Here is a 15,524-nt window from a genome sequence, read left to right as displayed (position 1 = left end):
AGACAGCTCTTAATTGGGATAGTCATCATGGCTTTGTGCATAAACCCCATTTGCGTGTAGAGACAATCAATCAGCATCATGTCCTAATTAGAACTTTATGTGATGTATATCATATGCTAACTATTTCATATCTTTGTGGTGCATTGTCACATGCTCATGTTGGTTGTAGAAACCAATATCAATACAAATAGGCGTGCCGGAAACATACAATGATGTTTTCCCCCTGTAGATTTTGACATTATTAAGGAAAACGTGCGTTATTTACCTATTAATGTGGTAAGAGTGGTAAAGTATGTTTACCGGGGAAACAAAAATATATTATTAACACAGCAAAAATGACAGGCAATGACAGGCAGTGCACTTCATGCTTTAAAATGTTTGTGATATAGCGTGAAATCATGCCGTTCATCTGAAGATGTGTTTATGAGTCCCAAGGCAGGTAAATATTTTATTACTCTGGTCTAAAGTTTTGAATCAGAGCACTCCACGCGAGTGCCCTGACAAATAAAACAACATAATCAAAATCAGCAAGAATGAAAAAACAAAATCACCAATCAAATAACAATCTGAAAATCATTTTTTAATTCGATGGACTCACCCAATTTCTATTTCAGAATTCTAACAAATGTGTAAAATCTTAACAATTGGTGCGATTTTGTTTAATGATATGATAAGATATCACTGTAATTATTAAACGATTGGACTCTTTTGAGTTGTATTGTTTGATTAGCAGTTATAGACCTAATTAATTATGCACGGGGGGAAAAAATCGGATATTCCTCTCAAATATATAGACTAACTTTAGAGAGAACTCTTCTGCAGAAAAGGTCGATCTCATCTTGTCATCTTGTCTATTTTTCAGTATTAGAGCTTCATTGATGTGTGGCAGTGTGACAGGGTCATTGGACAAAATCCAACATGAATGTTGTAGTCCAGAATGAGCCAATTCGATGCTGTGTGTTGCTTTACACGGTTGGCAAAACTCCACATTTTTCTTAAGTCTACTTATCGATTGAAATACGTAAGACTAATCCAAATATGCATACATGGACATTTTGTTTTGATAAATATCCCAATGCCAACCCCAAATTCTATAAACATTTCGCAAAAAATCGAATCAAATGTTATTTATCACATACACGTATTTAGCAGACGGTATTACGGGTGTAGCGAAATAATTGTGTTCCTAGCTCCAATGTTTTCTTGAAGTGCATAAATTGTATTGTTTTTATGCTCCACATCAACACAATATAACTGTCGTTGATATTACATTATTGTTCGAAAATAGCATGTTTCTCAGCATGTGGGCATTGCAAAGCACATTGGTAGAGGTCATGATAAGACATATCGGTTGTTCTAACTTCAGAGCGCGCTGTTTGGCTGCCATTGTCCTCCTCCCCAACCCTCAAAAAGCTTGAAATAAAGAACTGAACTCAGTGACCACGCGCAGTGTTCACAGATGTGTGTTAACTCAGAGAGATCAGCACAACTGATTACATTATTGTACACCCTTACCATACCCTTCTGGTAGACCCTTGCAAGTTCTAGCAAGTTCAGAAAATGCATTTATCAAGATAGGTGAGAAAACACAATGTGAACAATCAGAAGAAGTGCATGGTTAAATACCATTCCTACAGGTCAAGACACTTGACTAGTGAAAGTGGGAGGATGACCTGCTAATAACTGAAACAGCCAGCAGAGCCTATTGGCAGAAATCAGTCAGGTTTGAACCGGAGTAAAATATACGGAATACTTATGATGTATAAAAAGTTCCTGTGTTTTCTTGAGTCACCAACATTATATTTCCGAGGGAAAACAGCCAGGCTTGAAATAAAGTATCAACTATCAGCATACTGGACATCACTTTGAATCAATGTTGCATTCTGTTTCAATAAAGTTGCATAAAGTCTGTGTTTGAACCTTAAACAAGCCCCCATCTATGATAGTGGGGTATCCAGAGAGGTGAAAGGCTTTGCATTCTAATGAAGAGCCATGCATCTGAGGCTAACAAGAGAGGTCATTACAGCAGGGCAATAGGCTCCAGTAATCTATTCCTGTAAAACGTACAAGCATGGGCTTGCCTGTGCCTCCAACCAGGAGCTGGCGCAGGCCTTCCCATCCTCATTACAGCATTATGGTTCACTTCCATCACTGATCTTTAATAAGCAAACTGGGCAGCACCATAGTCTGTTTTCTCCCCACGCTCTATTCCCATTTGTTTGTTATTAGCCCCAGTACTTTGTTCTTATTAGCCCAGCTAGTGGCCATAACCACAGAGGGACCAGGCTGATTATCCCTGCCACGGCCAGTGTCCCTCAGGAGGTCATTGTGCAGGTTAAGGAGGGACCTCAGGCTTGGCACACACCCTCCTCTGACCAGACATTATGAAGACAATATGAAAGAATGAAAGTTGAATCTGTTATAAGCATAAGCATTATTTAAATGCATAGTTGTAATGGGAGATATAAAGAACAATACTGCCTGCTAATGTCTTCAGTTCAATCCATTTGATATCTCTTTTTTTAAATATATTTTGTAAGAAACTTTACCTGTATGCCTATGGACAGCTCGTTCAACTGAAGTTAATTTCCCCAAAACGTCATATTACACAGCAAATTGGCCAGTGTAACATTTCTAGTGTTGATTCAGGAATTAAATTAAATTAATTAAAAGATTTAGATGCACTATTGTAAAGTGGTTGTTCCACTGGATATCATAAGGTGAATGCACCAATTTGTAAGTCGCTCTGGATAAGAGCGTCTGCTAAATGACTTAAATGTAAATGTAAATGTAAATTGATTCTGCAAGAGTGATGGTGTTAATATCCAGAGTTCATGTTTTACACTGTGGAGAGTAAAACAGTCCCATGAAAACCACACCCATCATTATCATATTTCCCAGCATGCTCTGCATGTAGATTTTTTGGGATTGTTTTTAATATCTGTATTTTTGCACCTACATTGATTGATTCATCTTATGCTACACAAAGATAAATAACATAATTGTTTTCTAGGCCTCCCGAGTGGCGCAGTGGTGTGCCACTAGAGATCCTGGTTCGAGTCCAGGCTCTGTCGCAGCCGGCCACGACCGGGAGACCCATGGGGAGGTGCACAATTGGCCCAGCGTTGTCCGGGTTAGGGGAGGGTTTGGCCGGCAGGGATGTTCTTGTCCCATTGTGCTCTAGTGACTCCTGTGGTGGGCCGGGCACAGTGCACACTGACATGGTCACCAGGTGTACGGTGTTTCCTCCAACACATTGGTGTAGCTGGCTTCCAGGTAAAGCGGGCATTGTGTCAAGAAGCAGTGCAGCTCGGCTGGGTTGTGTTTCGGAGGACACGTGGTTCTCAACCTTCGCCTCTCCCGAGTCCGTATGGGATTTGCAGCGATGGGACAAGACTGTAACTACCAATTGGATACCACGAAATTGGGGAGAAAAACACGTGTGTGTGTGTGTGTGTATATATAATGATTTTCTAAACTAACCCAATCAGTTAGTTAGATTTATAGCACCAGTTACTAAAATGGTTGTTCCGGTTTAAAAGTTTATATGGTCTTTTTATCAAGTTTCCCAACCCTGACAGTCATTCTGAATGCAGGTTGCGGGTGAATAAAAATTCCAACTGTTGGATATCCTAACTCTGTCTGGATTCCAATAGGAGTTACACATCACTTTGCAAGCCAGAATATTGTGACTTGCAGGCCTGATGTGGCCTGCAAACCAGGAGTTTCCTAACACCAATGTGTTAGGGTAAACTAGGCCATCAAAGTAACACCTTATGTTATATGTAATGTGTTGTCATAAAGTAAAATGTTTATGATAACATTCGCCTTAGATACTCATTTGGTGAAAACCACATCCCTTTAATAGGAAAGAATTCAACAACCATTAACAGAAAAAGCATAATGGGAAATGTGCAAATTTGGCTTTACACCAAACAGTGTTACAACAACACCCGAAATGACTTACTGTCACAGTGTTTTTGTTTAACACTAATATGAGTTAACTCTAGGTCAACCGTAGTGTTAAATATAAATAACACTGGCAAGTGTAATGCAGTTTTAATTTTGACGCTATGGAGGTGTATATATAACACTATAATCAGAGTACTTTTTACACTCTGTAGAGTGGGACCATCTGTTATCTGAGAAAGTGTTAAAATTAAGTCTTTAAGTGTTGATTTAACACTGCAAAATGTACTGTGTACATTTTGTGTACATTACACTTGTGTGTACATTACACTTGCCATCAATGAAAGCATAAACGTCAGTTACAGTAAGGGGAGCTGTCCACCGCACCAACAAATCGGCCTATGGTTGCTAGCCAGGTCTCTTCATAAGGTATTAAGGTATCTCCTTTTAACAATTATTGTAAATATTAAAATACATAATAAAACATATTAATAATCTTTGAACATTTTAACTCTGAATTTTCAGTCGTGAACGGTATCGTCCTTTTCCTTGATGTCCCAAAGAACTATGTTTGCCACCTGGGTCTAATCTAATCAATGTGGATGACAAGGAGAGAAAAAGCCTGAAAGTGAGCACCAGCTCAGGGACTTTACCTAATGCCCGGCACTGTCACATCAATGATGTGATCACAGCACACAAAATGACAACAAAATTATAGCCAGCAAGGATATGGGGACAGAGTGTTCTGCCCCAGTCAGATGCAATTCCTTTTTGTGACTATGAAATGGCATCTCTCTTGTCGGATGGGTAAACATTTCCCTGTCAGGCCAGTAATAAGGAATGAAGCACACTGAGCTGAACTAAGAGGATAGAGCCAAGGTTATTTGTGATTCATGACAGGTAGTGGCTTATATTACAGTGGCACTAAAAATTTCATGGGAATGCATTTAAGATGCCCTTTAAGTTATTTATATGTTGTTTGCCAGACATCACATTGGAATTTTCATCAATAAATCAAGTTAGTAAGTAAGTATTTCTCTTTTTCTCTGCCGTTTGAATAAAAAAGAGAGGAAGCAAATAAATTCCCCCTAAACTTAATTAGTCCAACTCATTTGTCTTTAGCCTTTGTTTGTTTGACGCTAACATAAATGTTGGCCCCTGTGGTATCCTGCAACCACAGATCTCCCACTGTCAGAAAGAATCAGGGTGCACTTTGGGAAAAAGACAGCTGGTGGTCTGCTAAGGGGCCAGGTGGACAGTTGTGGCTTTTAAAGCCTTATTAGCCATCCTCCCGGCCATGTCATCCCAAGAAGTGCACTCCTATAGCCCTCATTATTGATGTCCTTTTGGGTCCTCAAGTCAGAGATCCCGCCGATTCTTGACCACAACCCTTTACTTAGCTGTCAGGGAGTTACATAAAAGGGCAGATGACATAAGGTGTCTCTTCGAACACTCTTGACTCCAAACTAAAATGAAACTCTGGTCGCCAAGCTGTAATCACAAGCCTACAAACCCTTGCACTTGGAATCTTGAAACTAATAAGAGATCTAACCTTTTAAGTGCATTGTCAAAGATAAAGTTAGTATGAGATCATCATAGTACACTTTCTTAAACACACCGAGTGTACAAAACATTAGGAACACCTTCATAATATTGAGTTGCACCCAGTAGCGGTGTGTGGGTAAAATCACTGGGGAAACCAAGCCAGGGAAAAAAAGCCATATTACAACCAATTTGTTGTGATAATTGCATTGTTTGCTCTATAACCTGTTAGTTCGTATGCCTTGCCATCGTGATACAGTTGAAGTCGGAAGTTAACATACACTTAGGTTGGAGTCATTAAAACTTGTTTTTCAACCACTCCACACATTTCTTGTTAACAAACTATAGTTTTGGCAAGTCGGTTAGGACATCTACTTTGTGCATGACATAAGTCATTTTTCCAACAATTGTTTACAGACAGATAATTTCACTTATAATTCACTGTATCACAATTCCAGTGGGTCAGAAGTTGACATACACTAAGTTGACTGTGCCTTTAAACAGCTTGGAAAATTCCAGAAAATAATGTCATGGCTTTAGAAGCTTCTGATAGGCTAATTGACATAATTTGAGTCAATTGGAGGTGTACCTGTGGATGTATTTCAAGGCCTACCTTCAAACTCAGTGCCTCTTTGCTTGACATCATGGGAAAATCAAAAGAAATTAGCCAAGACCTCAGAAAACAAATTGTAGACCTCCACAAGTCTGGTTCATCCTTTGGAGCAATTTACAAATGCCTGAAGGTACCACGTTCATCTGTACAAACAATAGTACCAAGTATAAACACCATGGGACCACGCAGCCGCCATACCGCTCAGGAAGGAGACGTGTTCTGTCTCCTAGAGATGAACGTACTTTAGTGCGAAAAGTGCAAATCAATCCCAGAACAACAGCAAAGGACCTTGTGAAGATGCTGGAGGAAACAGGTACAAGTGTATCTATAGCCACAGTAAAACGACTCCTATATCGACATAACCTGAAAGGCTGCTCAACAAGGAAGAACAGTTTCAATATCACTGATGCGCATGACGAGGGAAGGCATGTGTGTGTAATTGATGACAGGAGTGCGTGATGCAGGGCAGCCTGGCGCCCTCAAGCGCCAGGGGAGGGAAGAGCGGGAGTAGACGTGACAGTACCCCCTCCCCCCCCTTGGGGCGCCAATCGGCGTCACACCTGGGCGAACGGGCCGAAACATGGGCTCTGGGCAAGCCGGTTGGGGCGTGGGAGCCCAACGAACCGGCAGGAGCGTGAGAGCCTGGCGAGCCGGTTGAGGCATGGGAGCCTGACGATCCGGCTGAGGCAAGACGCCTGTCGATCCCGCTGCAAAGAGGGAGCCCCATGATCCGGTGGAGAGTGACATGGGATGGGAAGCCGCCGAGCCAACCGAGACAAGGAAACCTCTCGAGCCAGCCAAGCCGTGAAAGCCCGGTGGTCTGGCTTAGGCACCCCCGGTTCCATCGGTGGCGGAATCCACCCCAAAGTCACCAGAAAAAAACAAAAAAAACTCCTGGATCGGCTGGGCGAACAAGAACTGACGATCCGGCTGAGGCCTGACGTGGGATGGGCGCTATCCGAGCTAACCGGGGCAAGGAAACCTCTCAAGCCAGCTAGGGTGTGGAAGCCCAACGAGCTGGCTAGGCACCCCCGGTTCCATCGGTGGCGACCCAGAGCCGATGCCACCATACCAACCAGAACGCCAGTACTCCCCGATGCTTCGTGTATGGGCTGATGCATTCTGTCACATGGGATGACGCTGGAGAGACGAAGCAGGTACAGGGAGTAAAACATTTAATATAGAATGGACAAGGAACGAGACAGTAACAGCGTCAGCAAACAGGTAACACAGACAAAAAACAATTAATGCATCAGCACGTAACAGAGCAGGGAACTGACAAATACAGGGGAGGAAATAAACAGATGAGCGAGCGAGTCCAGGTGAGTCCAATATCGCTGATGCGCGTGACGAGGGAAGGCAGGTGTGCGTAATTGATGACAGGAGTGCGTGATGCAGGGCAGCCTGGCGCCCTCAAGCGCCAGAGGAGGGAAGATCGGGAGCAGACGTGACAGGAGGCTTGCAAGCCGAAGAACACCATCCCAACCGTGAAGCACGGGGGTGGCAGCATCATGTTGTGGGGGTGCTTTGCTGCAGGAGGTACTGGTGCACTTCACAAAATAGATGGCATCACGAGGAAGGAGAATTTTGTGGATATTTTGAAGCAACATCTCAAGACATCAGTCAGGAAGTTAAAGCTTGGTTGCAAATGGGTCTTCCAAATGAACAATGACCCCAAGCATACTTCCAAAGTTGTGGCAAAATGGCTTAAGGACAACAAAGTCAAGGTATTGGAGTGGCTATCACAAAGCCCTGATCTCAATTCCATAGAAAATTTGTGGGCAGAACTGAAAAAGTGTGTGCGAGCAAGGAGGCCTACAAACCTGATTCAGTTACTCCAGCTCTGTCTGGAGGAATGGGCCAAAATTCACCCAACTTATTGTGGGAAGCTTGTGAAAGGCTACCCAAAACATTTGACCCAAGTGAAATAATTTAAAGGCAATGCTACCAAATACTAATTGAGTGTATGTAAACTTCTGACCCACTGGGAATGTGATAAAATAAATAAAAGCTGAAATAAATCATTCTCTCTACTATTATTCTGACATTTCACATTCTTAAAATAAAGTGGTGATCCTAACTGACCTAAGACAGGGAATTTTTACTAGGATTAAACGTCAGGAATTGTGAAAAACTGAGTTTAAATGTATTTGGCTAAGGTGTATGTAAACTTCCGACTTCAACTGTACTGTATATAAGCCTAAGGCCAAGAGAATAAGAAGACACAGTAGCAGAATAACTTCAACCACACCTTTGTTTCATCACAAAACCGGAGAACAACCTGTGTCCGCTGAAGTCCACAAAGCATATCACATGTAACAAACAGTTCCATTACCTACAGCGTGGTCAAGGAAGTTAATGTTTTAAAAATTTTCAACTACTACTGTAGACAACTATTGATTTAGAACCACGGAGTGTAACCACATGTCGCAAAGAAAACAGGAGCTGTCTCCACTATTCCTGCACCATTTCAACCTCTACATTTTAACTTCATAAAATCACCTAAGCTTGTTCTAATACAGTGACAACTAAAATATACCAAAAACAAGCTAAATAAGGTAAATATGTGGCTGTCCATGGTTATGATTTCTGTGTGTGTGTGTGTGTGTGTTGATTTTGTTGTCCTAGTCTGCCTGGCTAAAATGCTTGCTTGCTAGCCTAACTTCCTTTCATGGGCAATGATGAGCCAGCTAGTTAACATTAGCCTTCTTCATCTAGATACATGTTGAACTTCCATCCTCTCAGGCCAGGGGCACAATGTATGAATTTGCGGTTGGATCAGAATCACCATTATAATCATTGGCCAGTACAGAGAATTAAGTAAAACCATAAGGCCAAATCCCTATCTCCATCCATGGCTTATTTAGGAAAGGGACCATTTTAGCTAGATAGCTATCCACTGGAGGACAACAACACAAAGAGATGCAACAATTCAAGTTTTTTCTGTCAATGATGTTTTGCTCTCGATGTGATTTGATTGGTGTGAAGCCCTATCCAAACTGGCTTCCCTTGACACTTTTTTTTGGTGCGCCAGGACCATTCACGGTTGAGCTCACTCAGTTTAGCTCAATGCTGATTGGCTATTATTTTATACTACGCTGATTGGTCAAATGCTCGCTGGCTTCCCTTGCGTTCAATGCTACGGGCAGCAACAATGTCATACTCCTTTTGACCAGACAGCATCAGATAGATGGGTTACACATACAGACACAGAGGGGCGCTGTTTTTGCTCGCTCGGATGCTTTGTCCGGTAAGATACATTCAGCCTCTTGCGAATTGAAGGAAGCCTGGCTTCCCTTGGCATTGATGAATACACTGGTTGCATCCCCTTTTGCCCTCAAAACAACCTCAATTTGTTGGGGCAAGGAGTCAAAAGCGTTCCAAAGGGATGCTGGGCAATTTTGACGCCAATGCTTCCCATAGTTGTGTCAAGTTGGCTGGATGTCCTTTGGGTGGTGGACCATTCTTGATACACAGGAAACTGTTGAGTGTGAAAAAACCCAGTAGCGTTTCAGTTTTTGACACACTCAAACCGGTGCGCCTGGCACCTACTACCATACCCCATACCATACCCCATTCAAATACCCAATTCACTTAAATATTTTGTCTTGCCCATTCACCCTCTGAATGGCACACATACACAATCCATGTCTCAATTGTCTCAAGGCTTAAAAATCCTTCTTTAACCTGTCTCCTCCTCTTCATCTACACTGATTGAAGTGGATTTAACAAGTGACATCAATAAGGGATCATAGCTTTCAACCAGATTAACCTGGTCAGTCTATGTCAATGAAAGAGTGGGTGTTCCTAATGTTTTGTACTCTCAGTGTGTGTGGCACTGAGTGTCCAGATTTCACCATGTTTGAACTCAAGCTCTCGGACTTGAGCACCAATATACAGCTGTGTGAATTCAGCAATGTTGTACAATTTCTGTTTTTTTTTTTTTTACATATGACAATACCAAAGAGCACTATAGATAGCTAGTACGATATTCCTTTGGATTATAGGATTCTCTACAACTGCTTTGCCAAGCTAAATCACTGATGTGTATTAGAAAGGGTTATTGGGTCTAGGAGGAGATAATGCCAGAAATCACAAAGTGTATAAAATGGCTAATGTTCCAACTAAAACTTATTTTATCACCTGCTACTGACCTGTTATCAACTGTTCCGTTTGTTGCTAGTCTCTTTAAAAATGTACCTGACTGTGTGACCCTGTGAGTGCAGCTGGGGTTTGTGACCATTTTGTTATTTCTGCTGCCATGCACTGCCAGACGTCTACAAGTGAAGAACATTGGCCACTGTCCCTAGTAAGCCCGTGGCATAAAAAATTCAGGCCAACTCTAATTTAAAACTCTTTCTGATGAAAAGCACACAGAAATGAAACTGACTTATGCCAAATGAATATCACTGAATCGCTGTGATTGTGGGGTTGTTGTTTGTAACTTTGAAATTATTTATAAAACATCAATTTCATTTTAACAGTACCGATGCCATGAAGTGTGGACATTTTCCCTTCAGCCTCCTCAGAGAGTTTTTATACACTGGGCCTAAATCTAATGATGTAAAAAAAAGAAAATCCGGTATCCACAGCATTGCCCTTTTAATAGATCATACCGAGCATGTCGGTAGAAGCTGCTACAATCCCAATATCTGCAAAGAGACACAAGTAAATTCACATTATAATAACATTTGCTTTGAGATAGTGAAACTATTAGAAGTATTTTCGTTTTTTTTTTTTTTTTTTTACGGAATGTTAAGAAAATGTTAACCTGAAAACCACATAAGCATATTTATATATTTTGTGATAAAAACAACAACCTGCAAATCATATTCATGGAAAAATAGTGGATATTGCGTAACACCAAGATATGAAATTGAGGGGCGGTTTCCTGGACAAAGATTAAGCCTAGTCCTAGACTAAAAAGCACTTTCAATGGAGATTCTCTATTGACCTTGCTATTTAGTACAGGATGAGTTTAAATCTGTGCCCGGGTATCCGCCCCTAAATGTACAATAAAAATTCCCCTCTGCACAGAAAATACAATATTCTCAGGCAAGGTGCAGAAAATAGGATATTTTGAAAATGGGAGCAAACAGCCGATTGTCGTGTTACAAGAATAATCTTAATTAAAGTAGCAAGCAACAACAGCAGGCCAACACACGGCTCATTGGGAATGCAGTGTGAAAAGAGAGGCCCACAGATTATCGCTCTAACTCATGTTTCATTTATCCTAGAGCAATACAGTCCGGCTCCCTCTCTGTCAAAGGAATAGTGACTGATAAAACCTGGAACCCAACCCAAAAAGGCAAAGCCAGAAATAACACAGCCACACAGTCACCGCACAAAATGGCTGAGTGAACGCTCGAGAGTGAAAGCATTAGAGACATCTTCAATATGTTTAGCACGGCTTCACAGCAGCGCCGTATCACCGGTTTATGTCCATTCATATTTCAGGAAGAGCCCCATCTCTAAGTGAAGTTAACAATGAGGTGTTCATGCAACAGCTAGACATGATATGTTAAAACTTTGCAGTAATTTCAAACTTCAGGAAGAATACCTATGCCAGCACTATAGGCCTACACACAACATGTTTGATAATAGTAATAAAATGTAAAAAAATCGAAGCAACAAAAGCAGACAAACCGTGTCCTTGCCATTCAACTATGAGAGGTAGCCCTCAACCAATTTCTGTGTGCTGTACAGTGTACCTGACTCTTTCCTCCTCCCCATGGCAAAGTGAAATGGAATTGCCTCTCACATTCAAAGACAGCTCTGTGAAGGTGATAATAGAACTACTCCCTGCTGTCTGCAGGCAGGAAATAGGAAAGCGGCATATGGGGCCAGGAACCAAATAGAAAGGAGAGGCGCCCAGGCAAGGGAGGAAACCATAAGAAAGGTTAATGATCATTTCTGAATTCTACAGGGAGAAACTACGCTCCAAGTTGAGAGGGGAAAAAAATGTGACATGACTGTCAGACTGACGTACATCTCTTCTTTATGACAAACAAACACAGGTGAAAAAACAGTAATATCTTCATGCCACTTTTAAAACAACAAGCTACGGCAGTAATGTAGGCTGCTGCAGCAAGATATGTCGAATTGAATTGACATTGAATTAACTAGATGACCTGAAACTGAGTATTGGATTTCTCACAAGTAAAAATCACTGCGTTTATGTTAAACGTTACAAATGAACCAGTATATATTGCATAGAGTAAATTACACAGAATTAGACTGTCACATTGCCTCTCGTGTGGACATGAGATACACAAGGGTAAAGGTGAGGATTAGAAGCATACCTGGTAGATATACACTCTGGAAGGGCTCCGCCATCACCATGGCACCACCTGTATGCTCCGACCAGAACCTCTGCTAGGTGTTAATATGGTCTCCAGACAGCCTGCAGTTACAACCAGGGTGACTTTGATAGCCAGTCACCAGCACCATCTCAGGCCTGCAGCACAAGAAGGACTCACGAGTAGCTATGCCAATCCGTAAATGACCGGACACCTGCACCAAAATGGGTATACATTGGGCAGATTGGTCTGATGAAAAATTGAGGGTGTGAAAAAAATAAAACAAAGGACATTTAGAGATGTCGTTTACAACATGCCTGAGTGAAAACATGAGGATGAGCGCTGGAAGTGGATTGCGGATGGTGTGCTTACAATAAGCGGGGTGTACATTAGCAGTGGGAGAACTTGCTTTCAATTTTTCACCCTGTTACCACACCTAGGCCGAGACAGTTTGTAGCCTTTCAGCACCCGAGACTGGATACCCACCCTTTAAGTATCAATTAAATCAGCAGTGGGACTAAGGAATCCATCATGAAGCAATTTGCACTGTGCTGCTCTGCTGCTGAGCCTTTGTTCACATTCATTTTAATGTTTTTTTTTTCTTTCTAGATAAAAGGTATTCAAAGAAGTGGATGACAACTGTTGAAGGGAACAGAATGGACAATTATTGTAACTGAAATAGATTGTGCTAATCCTCATCACATGTGCTTTCCAGCGTTCTATCAAACATGATGATACAATGCAATCAATAGAGACACAAACACAAACGTACACAGCTATTATGCCTGTTCACAATTATACACAGATGCATCATATTCTATAATTATGCACTGCAGTAACATAGTATAAACCAGCCTTTATCTTGAACTCTTTGGTTGTTTACTACACTACTCACTCTGTTTAACACATGGCCTCAATGTGAATCCTTAATGAGATGGGTGGGGCTAAGTCTTAAGAGGGTGTGAACGATGCTGAACAGGTGTAGACAAAGAAGAGCTCTCCAGTAGGTGTACCATAATATTCAAGGGCCATTTTCTCAAAAGTGCGGTTACAAGTTTATCTACTTTCAGAGCAGAATGACTTTCCCGTTGTTCTTCAACTGCAGTGTATGAAAGACAATTTTCTAGCTCCGAGTCTCTACTTTTATCCAATGTAAAAAAAAAAAACACAATTTCAAATGTTGCTACATAAGACCGAATCGAGCCGGCTGGTCACATATGAGTTTCAGCTACATATATACGTCAGAAGGACATCTCCCGAATCTGACATAGAGATCATTGGAACCTGACAAGATAACACTTAAACACAGAGGTGACATGACAGTGTCTTCAGAGCCAGAGGGATCGATACTTAGCTTAGCTCAGTGGGCATCTGAGCAGTTATACTGCAATGTTTATCCGCTTCAATATCAAGTCCAACCAGATTCAGTAGCACTACATTTTTTCTAATTAAGTCAAATTAATTTGCGACGTTCCTTAATATTCAAACTATAGAATGCCTGGTAGAGGTTCCAGTCAGACATTCTAAAGGTCTGTTCAAATGGTAACCTTTCGGTTACTCCTGTGGCTCAGTTGGTAGAGCATGGTGTTTGCAATGCCAGCATGGTGTGTGCAACGCCAGGGTTGTGGGTTTGATTCCCACGGGGGGCCAGTACAAAAAAAATAAAAATAATATGAAATGTATGCATTCACTACTGTAAGTTGCTCTGGATAAGAGTGTCTGCTAAATGACTAAAAATGTGAGGTGATGTGACTTGCATGGCAGGAAGGATGACTTAAACAAATGAGTAAGACAGCCAGAGCTATAGAAAACAAAACCCCCCATCATCTTCACAGTTGCACATTTGTGAGAAATTGAAAGATGTCACTGAACAGCATTAGATATCCCAAAGGGTCAACAACAACATCTCACTGTATTTTCTCTACCGATACTGTCACTGTGCATCTCTCATTTTCTCCCCATCTAAATCTATATCCTTAAATAAAAAATCAAATATTTCCTTCAAATATTCAACAGTCGCTTTTTCCCTCCGAGAGGTAGGGAGTGTGGTTTAATAATGCAACTACACAGGGATCTCCCAGTGCAGGTCTCTACAGACATGGCAGAGTAGCTCTGGTTTGTGTTGTGGACCTATAGTGTTTCTGAACAAGATCCTCGCACACAGAGACATTGAGATAGTCCCATAGATTGAGGAGTAGTAGCACACAACTTGAAGTTACTCCAAATCCCAAACAGTTCTATGTTACATATATTTAGATCAATCTATCGGCCATCTGTTGATCTAAATCATGGTTCGACTGCCAATTCTAAATGCATTGTGTAAAACAGTAGCTAACACATTTGCTTGAAGAAGGCTGGCCTATAAGACACCCACATATTGTTATATCTTATGTAATTCTATGGGCTGTGTAAATGCAAAAACCCCAGGGACATGAAATGAAGGAAGAAGAAAACGAAAAACATCTTTCTTGCCTCGATGCAATGGCAGAACAGGGTCCCTAACTCGCAGATTAGGGCACTGGGAGCACTTTGCAGGTCTCGTCACAGGTATGACGGGGGAGATTTGCGCTTGCTATCCCCAGATAGAGAAAGGTGTGAAGAAAATATGCTGCCAATTTGTCTTGTGCTGAATCAAAATTGAGAAAAACATAACCTGCATATATTATGGATCAGCTTATACTGTCAGACACAGATTCCAACTACTACCAAACATAAAATTAAGCATGAAAGAGATTTAAAAAATGTTATATATATATATAAAATCCACGAAGTTCAATCTAATCACACAGACAAAGAGAGAGATAGAGAGATCCATGGGGAATTGGTGTGGCTAACAGCAGGCAGGAGCATTACATATGGGGTGCCATTTTCACAGCTTCCACAAAGAGAACACAAAAAGTGCTACCTCTCACTATCCAACCCTGTTAAAACAATAAACAGGTTTACCATGGTAACAAAGACTCCAGGTGAATTAACTAAGCCCATTTTACCACAAATAGTGAAGAGAGAGATGGATATTCAACAGGGATACAATAATGTCTGTGTAGAAGAGCAAAGAGACTGGGCATTAATGAAGCCATCATCCTCCCACTAACGCAATGAGGTGTCAGTCAGGCAACTGGCCTGCCAGAATGGCTTTCAGTTCTACCCAAGCCAGATGG

The sequence above is a fragment of the Salmo trutta genome, chromosome 24, assembly GCF_901001165.1.
Source record: "Salmo trutta chromosome 24, fSalTru1.1, whole genome shotgun sequence".
NCBI lineage: Eukaryota > Metazoa > Chordata > Actinopteri > Salmoniformes > Salmonidae > Salmo > Salmo trutta.
Note: the sequence above shows the minus strand (reverse complement) of the source record.